The following is a 16,060-nucleotide window of genomic DNA, read 5'->3' on the forward strand; positions in this document are numbered from 1 at the left end:
CCGGCATGCCCTAGGAAACTTCTGATGGCTCGCACGGAGGATGGAGGAGGTAATCGAGAAATAGTCTCTATTTTTGCTCGATCAACTTCCATTCCTTCGCTTGAGATTTTATGCCCGAGTACTATTCCCTCTGTTACCATGAAATGGCATTTTTCCCAGTTAAGGGCGAGGTTAGTTTCCTCACATCGGGATAGCATTCGTTCAAGATTATCGAGGCATTGATCATATGAGTCTCCAAAGATGGAAAAGTCATCCATGAAGACTTCCATGGTTTTTTCAATCATATCATGGAAAATGGCGACCATACAACGTTGGAATGTTGCAGGTGCATTACATAGACCGAATGGCATGCGTCGATATGCAAAAGTTCCGTAGGGGCATGTGAAAGTTGTTTTCTCTTGGTCTTCTGGTGCTATCGGTATTTGGAAGTAACCTGAAAAACCATCTAAGAAACAATAAAATTGATGACCGGATAATCTTTCTAACATTTGATCAATGAAGGGTAAAGGAAAGTGGTCTTTCCTTGTTGCTTCATTTAATCTCCTATAATCTATACAGACTCTCCATCCTGTGACGGTTCTCGTGGGTATTAATTCATTTTTCTCGTTAGTTATTACCGTCATACCTCCTTTCTTTGGGACTACTTGGACGGGACTTACCCACGGGCTATCGGAGATAGGGTAGATTAGTCCGGCGTCGAGTAGTTTGATGACTTCATTTTTAACCACTTCTTGAACATTGGGGTTCACTCTTCGTTGTGGTTGAATCACCGTTTTGTAGTCATCATTCATTAGAATTTTGTGCGTGCACATGGAAGGACTTATTCCTTTAATATCTACAAGCTTCCAAGCGATCGCATTTTTGTGTTTTTTAAGTAGGTTAACTAATTTTTCTTTTTCTATGCTAGTTAATTTAGACGAAATAATTACAGGTAAACTACCATCTTTGCCTAGAAAAGCATATTCCAAACCTTTAGGGAGTTCTTTGAGCTCAATGGGTGGGTCTTTAGGAGACACCTTATTTTGTGGCTCATCTAGATCAAGAACTTTAAAAGTTTGTTCTATGGCTACCTCTTCATCGACAAAGTGGTCTTCTTCGTTGGTTGTATCGGGTGGCTCAGCTTCATCTTCAATTAGGGGGTCATTATTGCCAAAAGGATATTTCATTGAGCGCTCAAGATCTATGCTCCTTTTGAATGCCCCTAATTGAAGAGGTAGATTGTTGAATTTCCGGTTTTTCAAGGCTTTGTGAGTTTGTACAAAAGGTTTTCCCAAGACTAGGGGGCATCATCTAAGATGACGAAGTCGGTTGGGATTACCATTTGATTTGTTTGAACCAAAACATCTTCAACTACACCGATTGATTTCATTACTTTTCGGTCGGATAGAAAAATGGGTATTTGAAGTGGAGTAAAATCACTAATACTTAACTTTTCAAAAATGTAGTTAGGCATTATGTTAACACAAAGATCTTTATCAATAGTGATATTGCTAATAAACGAATTTTGAAAGAAACATGGAACCGGTGTAATGTTAATTTCAAAAGGATCTTCTTTTATTAGCGAGGTTTGATCATTAGTTAACTTAACACTTACTAAGTCATTGATTTTAGCATTAGTGTTTAACTCTTTTAAAAACTTGGCATGAGGGGTTATTAAACAATGATTTTCGAAAGTAGGTGACAAGAGAATAATTTCCTCAAAATTAGACTCTTCTTGAATTTTAACATTATCGGACTCACCATTTTCGTTGTTTAACTCATGTGTCTGTTTTTCACTTTCTTGTTCTTCCATTTTTACACTTTCAACTATCTCTACGTTATTATCATTTTTTAACTCTTCTCTTGCGCGGGATTCCTCTTCCCTTGCGCGAGATTCTTTTATGCAACGTTCGATAGTTTTAATGTGTTCTAATATCCTATTAGTTACTTCGGTGAGATTGAAAGAATTTGGATCCTCAAAGCTTGAATCCGGTTGTTCGATCCTTGGTTCCTCATAGTACTCATATGAAGTAGATGGTTCACACCATTGTTCTTCATTGTAAGTGTATGATGGATAAGGGTCGAAACTTTGTTCTTCATAGTACTCATATGAGGTGGGTTGTTCACGCCATGGTTCCTCATAATAAGAGTATGAAGGTGGTGGCTCATATCTTGAGTCCTCAAAGTATGAGTATGAAGGCTCATACCTTGGTTCGTCAAAATATGAGTATGAGGGAGGAGGTTCATACCTTGGGTCTTCATAGGATGTGTATGAAGTTGATGGCTCGTACCTGGGCTCCTCATAATGGTTGTATGAATTGGATGGTTGATATGAAGTACTATATTGAACCGAGCGTGCATTACGACAATTAGTGCAATAATTACCTCTATAATCATCCTCATCATAGGTGTAGTTGTAATCTCTTGAGTATTGATCCATAAGAATCACTCAACAGATCACAACTGAGTCTCGGGACCAGAAAACAAAAATAAGACGGAAACAGAAGCTGGACACGGCCCCGTGTTGAGTGAACATGGCCCCGTGTTCAGGGACTGTATCTGGGCGTTTTAATTAAATTTACTGGTCACGTTGAGCACGGGGGCGTGTTCAGCGAGCACGGCCCCGTGTTCAGACTCTGTATCTGGGTATCTACTCTAAAATATGCAGCACGGGGGCGTGTTCAGCGAGCACGGCCCCGTGTTCAGGCTACTGTAAATGCAAAACTAAACTAAAATGCAGAAAAATGCGCGCGTTTTGAAAAGGTTTTGAAAAACTGATTAGGCCGTCGATTTTAAGCTTTCTTAAAATCCTTGTGTCCCCGGCAACGGCGCCAAAAACTTGATGCGTGTCAGTGTGTATATGTTTTTAATATATAATTAAGCCCTTTTTACACTTTTAACCAAGTTTTAAATTTATAAAACACGATATTCACTAACACTAAACACACATATGGGCAAGTGCACCCATCGTGGACGTAGTATAGTGTTGGTAAGATACCGAGGTCGTCCAAGGACACAAGAGCTTTTAATACTGGTTTATCCTCAACGTCTAACCAAATCAAAAAGTTAGAAAAATGTTTTAAACTAAGAAAAATAAAAACTAACTAAATGCTGAAAAATAAAATAAAATAAAAACAGATAGACAAGATGAATCACTTGGATCCGACACGTGTATTAGTATAACCTTTGATTATTTTCGCACTTTTGCACTTGTTTAAGAGATTATCTTAGTTATTGTAGTAGGCCCCTCTTTTGAAGGCGACGTTACCCTCAACCCAGTAGTTTGAGTCAGCAAGGATACAATCCTAAAGGGTCGGATTATTGAAAGATAATGAATTAAGTTATTAATGCAAATTATGGTAGGCCCCGCTTTTGGCGGTGACGTTACCCTCGGCTAAGTAGTCTGAGTCAGCAGGGATACAGTCCTAAATAGCCGGGTTATAGTATTAATAGTAGTTAACTTATGAGGGGGTCAAAGAGTTTGGATCCCCGCCATCCAATACCTATGGGCATTGAAGGAGATCCTACTAAATTTGACCCAGGTCCCAAGCAGGACCTCTAAACGCTGAATAAGGGCAAGACCCTTACCAAACCGTTCCCTTAACCCCCGACCAGGTAGCCAACATACCTCCATATAGACCGTGGAGATATGAATGGTGAAAATCTTTTATTTTATATAGACAGTAAAATAATGCCAAGACACCACGGACAAACGATAAGGAAAGATCACCTTCAACATAAGTAACTGGTTATTAAAGTCATTAATACAAAACCAAATAAAAAGTGCAAAAGATTAAAAATAAAAAGTATTATACTAAACACTTGTCTTCACCAAGTGATGTAAGAGACTTAGGCAAACATGGCCTTGATTGTCAAGAACTCTTACGATCAATCTTGGATCCCGAGACGACTCACACACTCTACGATGGACAATGGATGATGGTGGTGGATGATGGTGTTATGGTGGTGGTGGGTGGTGGATGAGGTGTGAGAGAGGTGGTGTGCCAAGGGATGAGAGAGAATGAAACCAAGCTCCTCTATTTATAGGCTGGACAGAACGCTGGACACGGCCCCGTGTCCGCTGGACACGGCCCCGTGCCCGTCTGACACTCTCTCTCTTCATTAATTGTAATTGCGAATTACAATTAATGCGCCTGCTGTACTTTCAACACGCCCCCGTGCTCGCTGGACACGGCCCCGTGCCCAGCAATAGAAGCTTCTACTGGTTTGTCTTATCTGCTGCTTCCTGGGCACGCCCCCGTGTTCGCTGGACACGGGGCGTGTTCAGACTCTGTTTTCTTCTCTTTGTCTTGGGAGGTGCCGTTGAGGGTCCGGGCAGTCCACTTTTGTTCCTTTTCTTGTATTTATGGTAGAATTAGGGGTCTTTTTGCTTCTTTTGTGATTTTGAGCTCATTTCATCCTGAAAATACAAAAGGAAGACAAAAACACTCTTTTTCCAACATTAGTACTTAAAAAGGGTTAGTTTTATGCCTTAATTGATGTGTTTTATATGTTGCATTTTACACACATCAGAGGGTATGATGCACAATTAAAGGAAGTTACTATCTACAAACGAAACTTCCCTCCGCCAATGAAATTTTTGTTTCATACTCTTTTAATTTGTCTCTCAGCCAAGACCACCGCATTTAATGAGATACCTTTGAACATTCAGTATTTGGGTTATGCTATTTTAACAAAATCTGATTACAATTTATCACAAGCATTGTTTTCTGATTTGTTGAATAATGTGAAAAATGTGAAAAATTGAAAAAAGGTGTTCGTAGTAATGCTTTTCTGTTGTATCCAAGACTTCTAAGCTTCTACCTACGAAAACAAGTGTCACCAACAGATTTTGAACAAGGTGTAGCTTTTCAAATAAATATTTTTACAAGTAAAACTTTTACTAAACTTATGGATAAAGAGTCAAAAGTTTCAACAACTGAAACAAAGGGAGATGAGCCTGTTTTAGATGCGTCTGCATCAGTTGCTCAAACTTCTGTTGTTGAGCGAACTGCTCCTGGTGATCATGACACCACAACCGGTGTTGTGAAACACACACCAGGAAAACGCAAAAAGAAAGCTGTCACAACCAAAAAGTCCATCAAAACTAAACAAAATAAAAAGGTTCCTCTGGAAGATGAGATCCCAGAGGTTAATGCAGTGACAACACAAATGTCAATTGAAACCACTGCTGCTACTTCTTCACAGTTATTGAAAGATCTCAACCCATCCAAACTCCTCATGTATCGTCACAAAAGGATCATGTTGTAAGTACAGGGACACCACAACATGAAGTAGACCTTTCATATGAAAGTATATTTAAAAGTCCCCCTCCTAGGGCAATCACTCTTTCTACACCACAACCCTCGGCTCAAGTTCCATTAACAATATTACCTCTGTTTGAAGCAATTGAATTTCAGAAAGAAAACAGTTCCTCTAATGCACACATTACTGAGAGTAGATCGAAACAAATGATTGTGTCTGAACCAATTCAATCTCCTATCCTACAAATAGTTGAGGAGGTTATCCCCGTTGAGTATTACGAAACTCTTGGTGGTAGTTTAAGTGGATCAGCCACTACAACTGTTGAACCCATTGGTGATCAGTTGGACAATGGTTACATCACTAAGAGTCCTTTGAAGGCAACTACTGATGAGGTTACAACTGTAATCTCTGCTTCACTGGGAAGTCCCAGAACGAAGAAAAAGGGGCATCTGTTTCTGATGATATGGAGACTCATCCTATTATCAAAACAAATATAACCACTACAGGTGGCAATTCAGATAATCCTATTAAAGTAGGTGATGAATTTACTTATAAGGATTTGACGGTTAGAGTGTCTAGCATTGAAACAGATGTTGCTGAAATGAAAGAATTGATTAAGCAGATGATAGAGCTTTTTAAAAGTCAACCTACCAAACAGGAAATTGCCAATGAGCTTTGGAATTCTATGCAACCCATCCTTCAAGCTTAAAGGAATTTGGCTGAAAGTAACTGCAATTTCAGTTTGGAATTTATCAGAAATTTGGTTGATGCCAGGTATAAAGACACACAAGCAGACATTAAGAACATTAAGGAACATCTGTTGGAACTTACTGGCTCCACCTCTATATCAATCTTTGAGAAAGATGATGATGATGATAATGATGCCAAAAAGGGGGGAGAAAGATTCATTGAGAAAGTTGCCACCAGATTCAAAAGCTAATCCTACAGAAATTGTATCGCCTACTCAACCTAAATCCCAAACTTCTCCAAAAAAACCACTACAAAAGAAGGATAAAATACCTTCCACACCATCATCACCCATTTTGTCAATAGATGTTGGGAACACAATATTATCAGCAGATGTTTACCAAACAGCTGCTAAGACATCAGTTGTTTCAGTAGAAGTTTCTCAAACATCTACCATGATCATTTTCACTACACCAACCCCAATCCAACCATCTCCAATGTCACAAAGATTTCCCATACATTCATCTTCACTACCAAAACATTCTCCTTCACCAGAAATCATCTCCACACGTAAGAGAAAAACTCATATCGATAGAATCACAAAAATGAACAATGATCCTGTGGTAAAGCCAACTCAACCTAATTGGAAGAAAGTCAAAACAGTGGATTCAGATGAGATATTGAAGTTTAAAAGAATGAGAGCAGAGCTTGTAGCTGCTGATTATGGTCCAGTTAGATCCATTGCCAGATGGTCTAAACTGAAGATAGTTGAGACCTACAAAAAACTGGAAGAAGTTAGAGCTGAACATTCAAATGTTCTTCAAAAGTCAGTCTATCCTACAACTGCTGCTCTGTCTCCAAAAATCAGTATTCCAAAAAACCTTCTCTCATCATCTGATTTGTCTGAATCAATTGCAAATTTAGTTAGCAGACCACAATCACCAAACTTATCTTCAATAATTCTTTGCCCAAGAAAACCAATTGATCCAAAAATAGTAAAGTGGAAGTCATGCTCAAAAACCCAAGTATTGACTTTGATCAGATCAGATGGTAGTGTTGAAGAGATTAAAATGGATAGTGCATATAATCTGAATGCATACGATCTCCAATATTTGTTGGACCTTCAACTTGAGAGGGATGATGAAGAAGACATGTTCTCCCTGGACTTTGAACTACAATTCAAAGGACAAATCAGGGAGATGTTTATGAGAAATAAAAATCGGTAATAAAGAAGGGTTTTCGTATCATCTGTTGTATAGGGAGATTGTTGGATCAACAGCTGTTACATTGTTTGCAGTAGCATATTTAACCAGATCACAACATGTAGCAAAGGACATGTTGCTGGGTAACAAATTATTGAGTGAGGGTTGATGTGTGTTGTTTAGGCAGGTGATCGTATGTTCTTAGTTAATGTTTGTTAAAGTTAAATTGTATTCGAATTTTATTAAGTTTGTTAGACATCTTTCATATGTACTTATGTTTATAACAATTTATATTGTCAATGGGTGGATACTCTCTTTTATGAATAAGAGAATAGAAATAATCATATGTAACTGATGAATTTTATTAAGTTTGTTAGACATCTTTTATTAACTTTGTTAGATATCTTTTATATTTACTTATAGTTGTCTTTTAGCTATAATAGATAAAACGTTTTGGTACAATATCTATACACATATCTATATGTTCTGTCAATATATCTTATGCATGGTTTTATAAGAAACGACCCGTGTTTGCACACGGGTCTTACCGCTAGTATATTTAAAATGATGTATCATTTAATTTTATTTTTCTTGTTCTTTTATTTTGTTAACACGTAACCCACATTAGGGGTGTGAAGACCTAGGCGCAGTTGTGGTGTGGGGCAGGGGCTTGGCTCAAATCACAGGGGTGGGTGAGGAGAAAAGGAAAGAGGGGGCGTTGTTGGAAGAAGTGGTGTGCAACCATAGCACGGGACGTTGTAGACGTCAGGTGAAAACACTTTTTCCTCAGCGAAGCCCCTTCAGGCTGGAGGGTGTGGGATGGAGCCCCTAGGGGCTTTATCAAGACACGTCAGCGACACGTAGGATCCACGTCAGCCAGGGGGCTTTATAACGCCCCCCTTTAACTTGCACGGTGTGGGATGGAGCCCCCTTTTAAACAAAATTAAAAAAAATTTTTGATTGGATGGCATGTTGTAGGCCCCACCTGAACACATTCATCTGCCTTGTTACCATGATAGCGCTTCAACCATGGCGCCCCCCTTTGAATTTGATGGTATGGATGATGGCGGAGGGGTGGCGTTATAGATGGCTGAGGTGGAGGGATGGCGCCTCCCACACCCTCCAGCCTCATAATACACTAGAAGGAACTTGCACGATGCGGCGGAGTGGTCAATTTCACTACAATAATAAAATTTAAATAAAGTTCAAAATGAAAAAAAAAAAGATGATGGTGTCGGTTGTTAGAAGATTAAACAACCATTCGGTCTTTAAGTTAAAATAATGGAGAACTAAATTTCAAATTTCACTTTATAACTAATATATCGTATTGTCTTAATACATTGCGTACTACATCTCAAGTTTTCACTTTATAACTAATATATCGTATTGTCTTAAGACATTGCGTACTACATTTCAAGTTTTCACTTTATAACCCAATATATTGTATCGTCTTAATATCATGTGTCATAATATCGTCTTCATACTGCGTGTTAATATCGTGTGGAAATTACTTTTTTATCCTAAAGAGTTATATTTTAATGGGTGTTTAGGTTAGCTTATTTTGGAACAACTTTAATTTATTGACTTATAATAAGTTGTTTTATAGTATTTGGATAACAAGTTAAAAATGAGTTGTTGTGTGTTGAGAAGTTGAAAAGGAGAAGTTAGTTTTGTGACTTCTCAAAAAAGTTGAACATTATATATTTAACTAGTGCTAATACCCGCGAACTTCGCGGATTGAACAAAATAATATATTTTCGAGGTATAGATTTGATGAACATTATACATTTGCAATGATCATAACGAAATTCTCCGAAAAAATTACTATGAAACTATTCATAGAGTAAATAAAACAACAAACGTACTATTGATATAAATAAAACGAAAAGATAAATAAATGATGAAATTACGTTTTCGTAGTTCGAAATACCAATAGAAAACCTATTGATCTAATATTTCTGCTCTTTGGAGTTTCGTAACCAATAATCTTGCATTCGTTGTTGACAAATTAAAAAACATATCATACCATCCAATAAGATTAAACCTATTGTAAACAACATATATGAAAGAAAATATATTAGTAACAAATTGAAAAATGTAGTAAAAACTAAAGTATAACTAGTTTAATACCCGTCCGGTGGACGGGTTACGTTGATTTATTACATAGTAAAAACGTGAATGAATCCATGAACACATTTTTTTCCTTTGAATTCTAAACGAAAAGATTATTTGCTTGTAAATTTTAATAAAAAATTACACCAATTTTCCCATGTAAGACCAACAACGGCTTTAGACCGATTTTTACACCAAAGATACCCCAAAACTCGTATTTCTTCCTTTATGCTTCCTATATTAGGCTGGATTCCTTTGAAGACAGCATTATTTCTACTCCTCAATAATTCTTGTTTGGATAACCATATACACCACCTTCCTCCATTTTGTAGATTCTCTGCCAAATTTATGTAGATTAATTATAATATGAAGTCATCAAATGAGTTTACACGTGTATAATAATAAGTCTAAAGAAAAAAAGCAAGTTTCAGATTACATTGAGCTTTTAAGTGGATCATTGGATACTAAAACACTTATTTTAAATTCTGACCTTATAAGTATTAGGCACAAGCTTTTGTAGAGCTTTCATCATCTGCACGTATGATGTCAAGCCTAATTGCATGTTTTTTTTTTCATTTTTACTATGGTAAATAACTAATATCTTCAATTAATAGAAATCAGTATTTGTTTAACATAACAGTATCACACATTAAACTTATGAGTACATACTTGACAGATTACACTAAAAAACCACAACAAAATGAAAAAAGTAACTGGTGAACCATTGAAACGTGAAATGGTTACGCACTCCTTAAAATGAAAAGGTTAAGTAATAGTCATGTATGGTAGACAAGGGGCATAAAGATGGATTGATTAAAAAAGACTAACACGCATGATACTTGACTACAAAGAAGTTCTTTTTTTGATAAAGTCAACTGATAGTCTTTAAAAGAACTATAAAAATAAAATAATGTGCATTATTTGTTTGGGGTAGATCTCAAGTGCTCATGTTCTCAATGAAGTTAAGAGCTATCTCAAGCCTATCCAGGGGAAAGTAAGATTTTTACATCAGGTTCCACCTCCAAAACTTTGAGTCAGTTGCAAACTTCTTTTCGAATGAATCTAGATTTCGCCCCACAATTGAACCGTATCTTTATGTTTCCCCAACTGTTAAATGCAAGACCACATCATATGGGAAACAATTAGTTTCAAAAATAGTTAACTACAAGCAACGAATATTATTAATCACGACGAATATTACATACCACAAAGAAGGCCTCTTCTTTCATATTAAGTAACCTCTCTAAATATCAGCTTAAGGACAAAGCATCATCAATAATTCTTGATAAGTTGATGCATTAGTTGCTAACTCATATATTTCCTTTTTTGCATAAGTTTTGCAGGCTTGAATACCCGTCCGGTGGACGGGTTACGTTGATGTATTGTATAGTAACAACATGAACGAACCTATAAAAACAAAGAAGTAAAATAGAGAGACAACATGAACAAACCTATAAAAACAAAGAAGTAAAATAGAGAGACAGATGATACACCCGCCCGCTGGTCGGATGCTTTAATACCATAATTTCATCACTATATTGAATTGCATTCTAAATAAAAACCGTTTTATTCGTGCTCAAAGTACAACTCATTAACATAAGTTCACTATAAAAGATTGGTACAATTTAGTGTAATCATTTAATAGACCTGTTAACACGCCGAATTTCTTTAAGTTAGTTTGGTCGGTTTCAAGAGTTCATCAACCCAGTTTATCAAACAGGTGACCTGGACCAATCCCAACCCCAACGTGACTTTTAAGTTTCTCAAGGTCTTGGATCCGCAAACCTATCTAGAGTCGAATACGGCCCCAGACTTGAGGATAAACATGGTTAGGTAATGTTATAAAAATACATTTATAACACCCAACCCCATTTTATGCGGTCTTTCTCTAAATTTCTTTGATATTACATATGGTGAAGAAATTATTTAGTTACAACTCTATGAGAAGAAAGTTCTAAAAGAAGGGAATTAATATATAAATCACTGTAAAAAACTACTTTCTCTTCCCAATTAAACTCATGAATAAGATCACACCTGTTGCCCCTTTTTGCCACCCCACACTCAGAAGTTTTTTATTCGAATTCTACCAACTAAAAGTTTATCCTAATCTACATGAATAATTCTGATAAACAGGAAGCCATATCAATATGAATAGACAAACCTCTATTGCCATGGTGGTTGTTGATGCTTGTAGTTCATAGGGAATAATTCCCATCCATTGTCGGGTTTTTCACGTTTCCCTCCGGTAATAGAACTCGAAGAAGCTTGATTGTGATTGAAAAACCGTCTCAACCCCATGTTGTTGTTGCCTCCCTAGTGGCGGATTTTCCAGGGGTATCCTTTTGGTAGATTCTCACTAATTTATCCTAAATCATCCAAGGTTTCCACTACTTTTTTTCCAAACCGAGGGGGTTCCTGGGAACCTAGGAACCCCCTAGATCTGCCACTGTGTCTCTCGATTTCCCATTTCTGATGCCACTTTCAGCCTATTTGAGCTTTTCTTTTACTCAATACGTTTGAGCTAGTTTTAATCTTTTAAATTGGACCGATTAAGATCAAATACAACCCAACCCAACTCAACCAAACTTTATAAAGGTGAAAACTCACCTCATACAGTGTTTTGTACTCTAGTCTCTCAACATTTCTCTTTGCAGTTATGGGGTCATATGCGAATCTGGTAACTCTTGTTTATCTCCAGGCATATCAAGCCCTTATCTTATGTTGATGCTACTTCATTGTTCATATAACCAAGATCATCTGGATTCAAAAGTAAAATCTGAACCACAATAATATAGACACATTTGACACGTTAGACAAAAAGCTAAATCAACCCATTAAAAGGTGAATGGGTCAACATTGATATACTACCTTGCGCTTTCAATAGAGGTAGATCCAAACAAAATTGACGGTATCAACTTCACACAAATCATCACAAAGAACAATATCATTGTCAACGGACGCTTCTATCTGTCCACATTTTGCACATATATTATTACAGAATACATTGAAGGAGTTCCTGTATAGAACTTAGTGAGTTGAATAGAAATAATGGAATTAAAGAAAGAATTGACATTACTGAGGATAAAAACCCGAAGATGATTTATCGCCCATGCATTTTGTTATTGCAGACTCAATATATGCACCTGAATGAACTGCCTGCCAAAAATAAGAGTGAAGATATATTTGAGGAAAGGGTAGCAATTTCTTCCGGTTACTTAGAAAAAGATAACTCAGATTTACTTTGTCATTAACGGGTCATATAGAAAAAAATGGTTCAGCAGTTCGAAAGTCGGCCAAAGTGTATTTTTAATATGTTAATTTTTCAAAATCATTTTATTCAAAAGCTTTGACTATTATTTGAAATAGTATAACCTCTTTACTCAGATTCAGCAAGTTAATTATTAAGAAGTCAAGACAAAAATAGGTTGTGTCAACCCAATCTGACCTAGTATGATATGTTTTGACCCGGGCTTGATTGGAGCTGTCACTCAGCCCGCATGCCTGTCCATATTGCCAATTTGAGAGCCTCAGAAGATTGGGCTAAAAGAATATTAATAAGGAATGGTTCAAACCTTCAATTAGGGGTGCGAAACGGGTCGGGTTCGCCGGTTAGCGGGTTTAACCCGACCCGAACCCGAAAATTTTACACGAACCCGAACCCAAAAATCGTATCATTCATATGACCCCGAACACGACCCCGAAATTTCACGGGTTGACCCGAAGTCCCGAACACAACCTGTTTAACCCGAATTTTTTTATTTTTTATTTTATTTTCTGAAATAACTATATTAAAATTAAATTTTAATTAAAAAAACACAAATGTATGTAACACAGTTATATTTAAATTACAAAATCTTATATTAATTTCTCTTTTTAAGTAATAATTATGGAATAAAACATACCCCATTTAATTTATGACACAAAACATATTGTAAAAAAAATATAATATAATATAAATGTGTTAAACGGGTCAACCCGCTAACCCAACCAGGTTGACCCGAACCCGACCCGTTAACCTAAACGGGTTCGCGGGTTCAACCTGAAACTGACCCGAACCCGTTCAGCGTGTGTAATGTTCTCAGTGAACATTGATGTCAAAGTCACTTTTAATATAATCAATTAGCGCCTGCAACAAAATAAAGATAAATGTGTAATGTTTTTAGTGCAATACAAGCTTCAGAGAATATAAATTTAACTTCACATGAAAGATACCTGACCATGGTTGGCTCATTTTGTGTACTTACATGATTCATCAACAGCAGAGGAACATTACATCTCTATTTTAAATGCAGAGACTACAAATCCTAAATATAAATGTTGAACTCAACATATATCTACAAAATAATAGGCAAAGTAACAACCGAAAAAATTAACCTCAATATAGTTAGCAAGTAAGTATAGAGAATTCAATTCATTAGCAATCTCAATGGCAGGCCTGCACCAGAAATGTGAGAATATATCAATATACTTTAATATCAACAACATTAGAATTATGAAAATTTAAGAACTGATGGCCATGGTATTGGATAGTTTTTTGTAATCAGATTGTAGAACAAATACACAAACTGCACTCAATCATTTGCTAGAACCTGGTTTGTGATTTTCCCAAACGTTTCCGAAGACATACAAATAATTCGCTCAGTTAGTTACAAGTAATTGATAGCCCTACAGGAGACATGGTGAAATATAAATTATGTGTTTCATACAACTACATAGTGTTCATTCTTGGATATCCATAAGAAAAGAAATAAAATATGAGTGACAAAAAGAAATGGAAGAAATATACCCCGTGCTTGGCAAGCTCTTGAAGAAACGGTTAATTGCTAGTTACAAACAAACACAAGATGGCGCCGACATCAACTGGTGAGACATGTGTGGTGAACGTTAATACTCTTGGCATAGGTGATACAAAGTCGGCCTCAATTGGTACCCTTGTTCTTCGACAATGACTACTGGTTATCAGAATCCAGTCCGACAGTGATAAAGACGATTAAAGTCAAGAGACTCAAGACGATAATGTAGGCCAAAATGAATCAATCTCGTTTATATTATAGCAGGATAAACCCTAATTTTCAAAGAATTGAAAAAATATTAACCCTGGGCATCAATTTTATAGCATTTTATCAAAATCTCATGAATCAAAATGTTGGCATGAAAGAACTGCAAAACTAAATTACATTAATTGGGGTAATGAGAAATACCTGAGAAGGAAGGAGAAGAAGAGTAGAGCAACTGCCATTGATAATTGAAGGTCTTCATCTTCTTGAACTTCCTTTCTGATGATGGAGCTAAGGTTTCAGACAAATTGGCAAGTAAATAAAGGCATCGAAAAAACCAATTCCCATAAGATGGGTTTGTAACATAAAGATTAGAGATAATAACTAATGCAAGCACAATTGTACACTTGATCTACCATTTCACATCAAATGGTGAAACGAAAACAATATAAACCACACTTTGATCTCGTTCTTATAACCCAAAATAACAAAAATCCCAACTGTCTGAAACAAATCGCAAGCACAATTTCAAACCCAGACCTAATTAAGCAATTTAAAGGGAATGAGTATTAAACCTGCTCACAAAGGGCGTAGCGTAACTAAGCGACTTCAATTGAGAATTTGGAGGTGACCCTTTGGATGACGAATTGGGGGAGCACCAAATCCCGCATAAGCAACAACGGTGAAGAAACGATAAGGGTATGCAAAGCAAGAGCTCGCCCTCGACATCACCATATTTCTTGATTATCAATCAGATATTGGGCGATAACTGTTGGTTGTATACGGAGGTTACAGGCGAATTGTACTGCAAACAAACAGAAGGATGTATGGAGGTGGATATTTGATTGCAAGGGTTTATATTATATAAGAGAGGTCGTCAACTGCATTCTGCCCACGTCCCAGTTTTGTAGCAACAGTGTTTAGTGGGAAAGATGGGCCGGAAAATTAGGGGAGCGTACAGAACTGCCCAGAACTGCCTGGAACTGCCACAATAGCAGTTGAAAAATTGAGTTTAAATGGTCAGGATTTGATTTTAGCAAGATCCAATGGTAGAGATTCATTTGAAAGGTAGTTAGACTTAATGGGTTCCATATATATATATATATATATATATATATATATATATATATATATATAATTAACCAATACTCTCTCTACGGGGCTAAATAAATGATACATTGTGAAATGAAAAAAAAAACATCGTAAACAAAATTTTTTAAATTTGTAGAACTTTCTTTGTTTACAATGTTGGAAGTTTTATTGGTCATTTTTATCACTATCTATGGTTAAAAGATATACACCGTCAATACTTTTAACTCTTGAAAGTATCGCACGAAAGAGTGTTTGAAATAGCGATGCCCATATGTGGAATGTAAGAATAGGATTCGTCATGCAAATGATACAATCGAGGCTTGTTATAAACAAATATGATAAAATAGATTTTGATTTAATAAAATCCACCAAATATAAACGTAAGCATTAAAAGAAAATAAAAAATAAGAGAAAAAAGGATAACCTGGTAATTACTTAGTATTAGAACAGTAAATTATAGTTTAGTTATTTTAGACAGACACAAAAAGTTTGGATGACTTAATGGATCTAATAAGCAAACTTGATAGTTGGTTACAAGTCTGTGACGTTTTCCATAAATTAATTGGTTGATATTAAATTATCACTTTTCTTATAAAACTAAAACTAATAAAAGGTCTGGATTGTAATGGTGTGTACGGTTCTATTCATGTAGTTTATTAACCAAACGATTTTTGGTTAATCAGTTTGGTTTATTGAGTTAGTTTTCGGTTTGGTACGGTTCATTTA

General features: G+C 36.3%; 3 long non-coding RNA genes across 3 annotated transcripts; all 3 read right to left on the reverse strand.

The window, feature by feature from the left end:
* Nucleotides 1-10,195: 10,195 nt before the first annotated feature.
* On the reverse strand, nt 10,196-11,714 carry LOC118483736. The gene is made up of 3 exons (XR_004871294.1): nt 11,407-11,714; nt 10,451-10,652; nt 10,196-10,352 (listed from the first exon to the last, which is right to left on the reverse strand). It is a non-coding gene; the product is annotated as an uncharacterized LOC118483736 (long non-coding RNA).
* Nucleotides 11,715-11,729: 15 nt separating this feature from the next.
* LOC118483735 lies at nt 11,730-13,038 on the reverse strand. Its single transcript, XR_004871293.1, has 4 exons — nt 12,691-13,038; nt 12,322-12,401; nt 12,114-12,212; nt 11,730-12,021 (listed from the first exon to the last, which is right to left on the reverse strand). It is a non-coding gene; the product is annotated as an uncharacterized LOC118483735 (long non-coding RNA).
* A 1,136-nt stretch (nt 13,039-14,174) lies between these two features.
* On the reverse strand, nt 14,175-14,833 carry LOC118483737. Its single transcript, XR_004871295.1, has 3 exons — nt 14,818-14,833; nt 14,447-14,533; nt 14,175-14,310 (listed from the first exon to the last, which is right to left on the reverse strand). It is a non-coding gene; the product is annotated as an uncharacterized LOC118483737 (long non-coding RNA).
* Between the last annotated feature and the right edge of the window lie 1,227 nt (nt 14,834-16,060).

This window comes from Helianthus annuus, chromosome 11 (assembly GCF_002127325.2).
Source record: "Helianthus annuus cultivar XRQ/B chromosome 11, HanXRQr2.0-SUNRISE, whole genome shotgun sequence".
Lineage (NCBI taxonomy): Eukaryota > Viridiplantae > Streptophyta > Magnoliopsida > Asterales > Asteraceae > Helianthus > Helianthus annuus.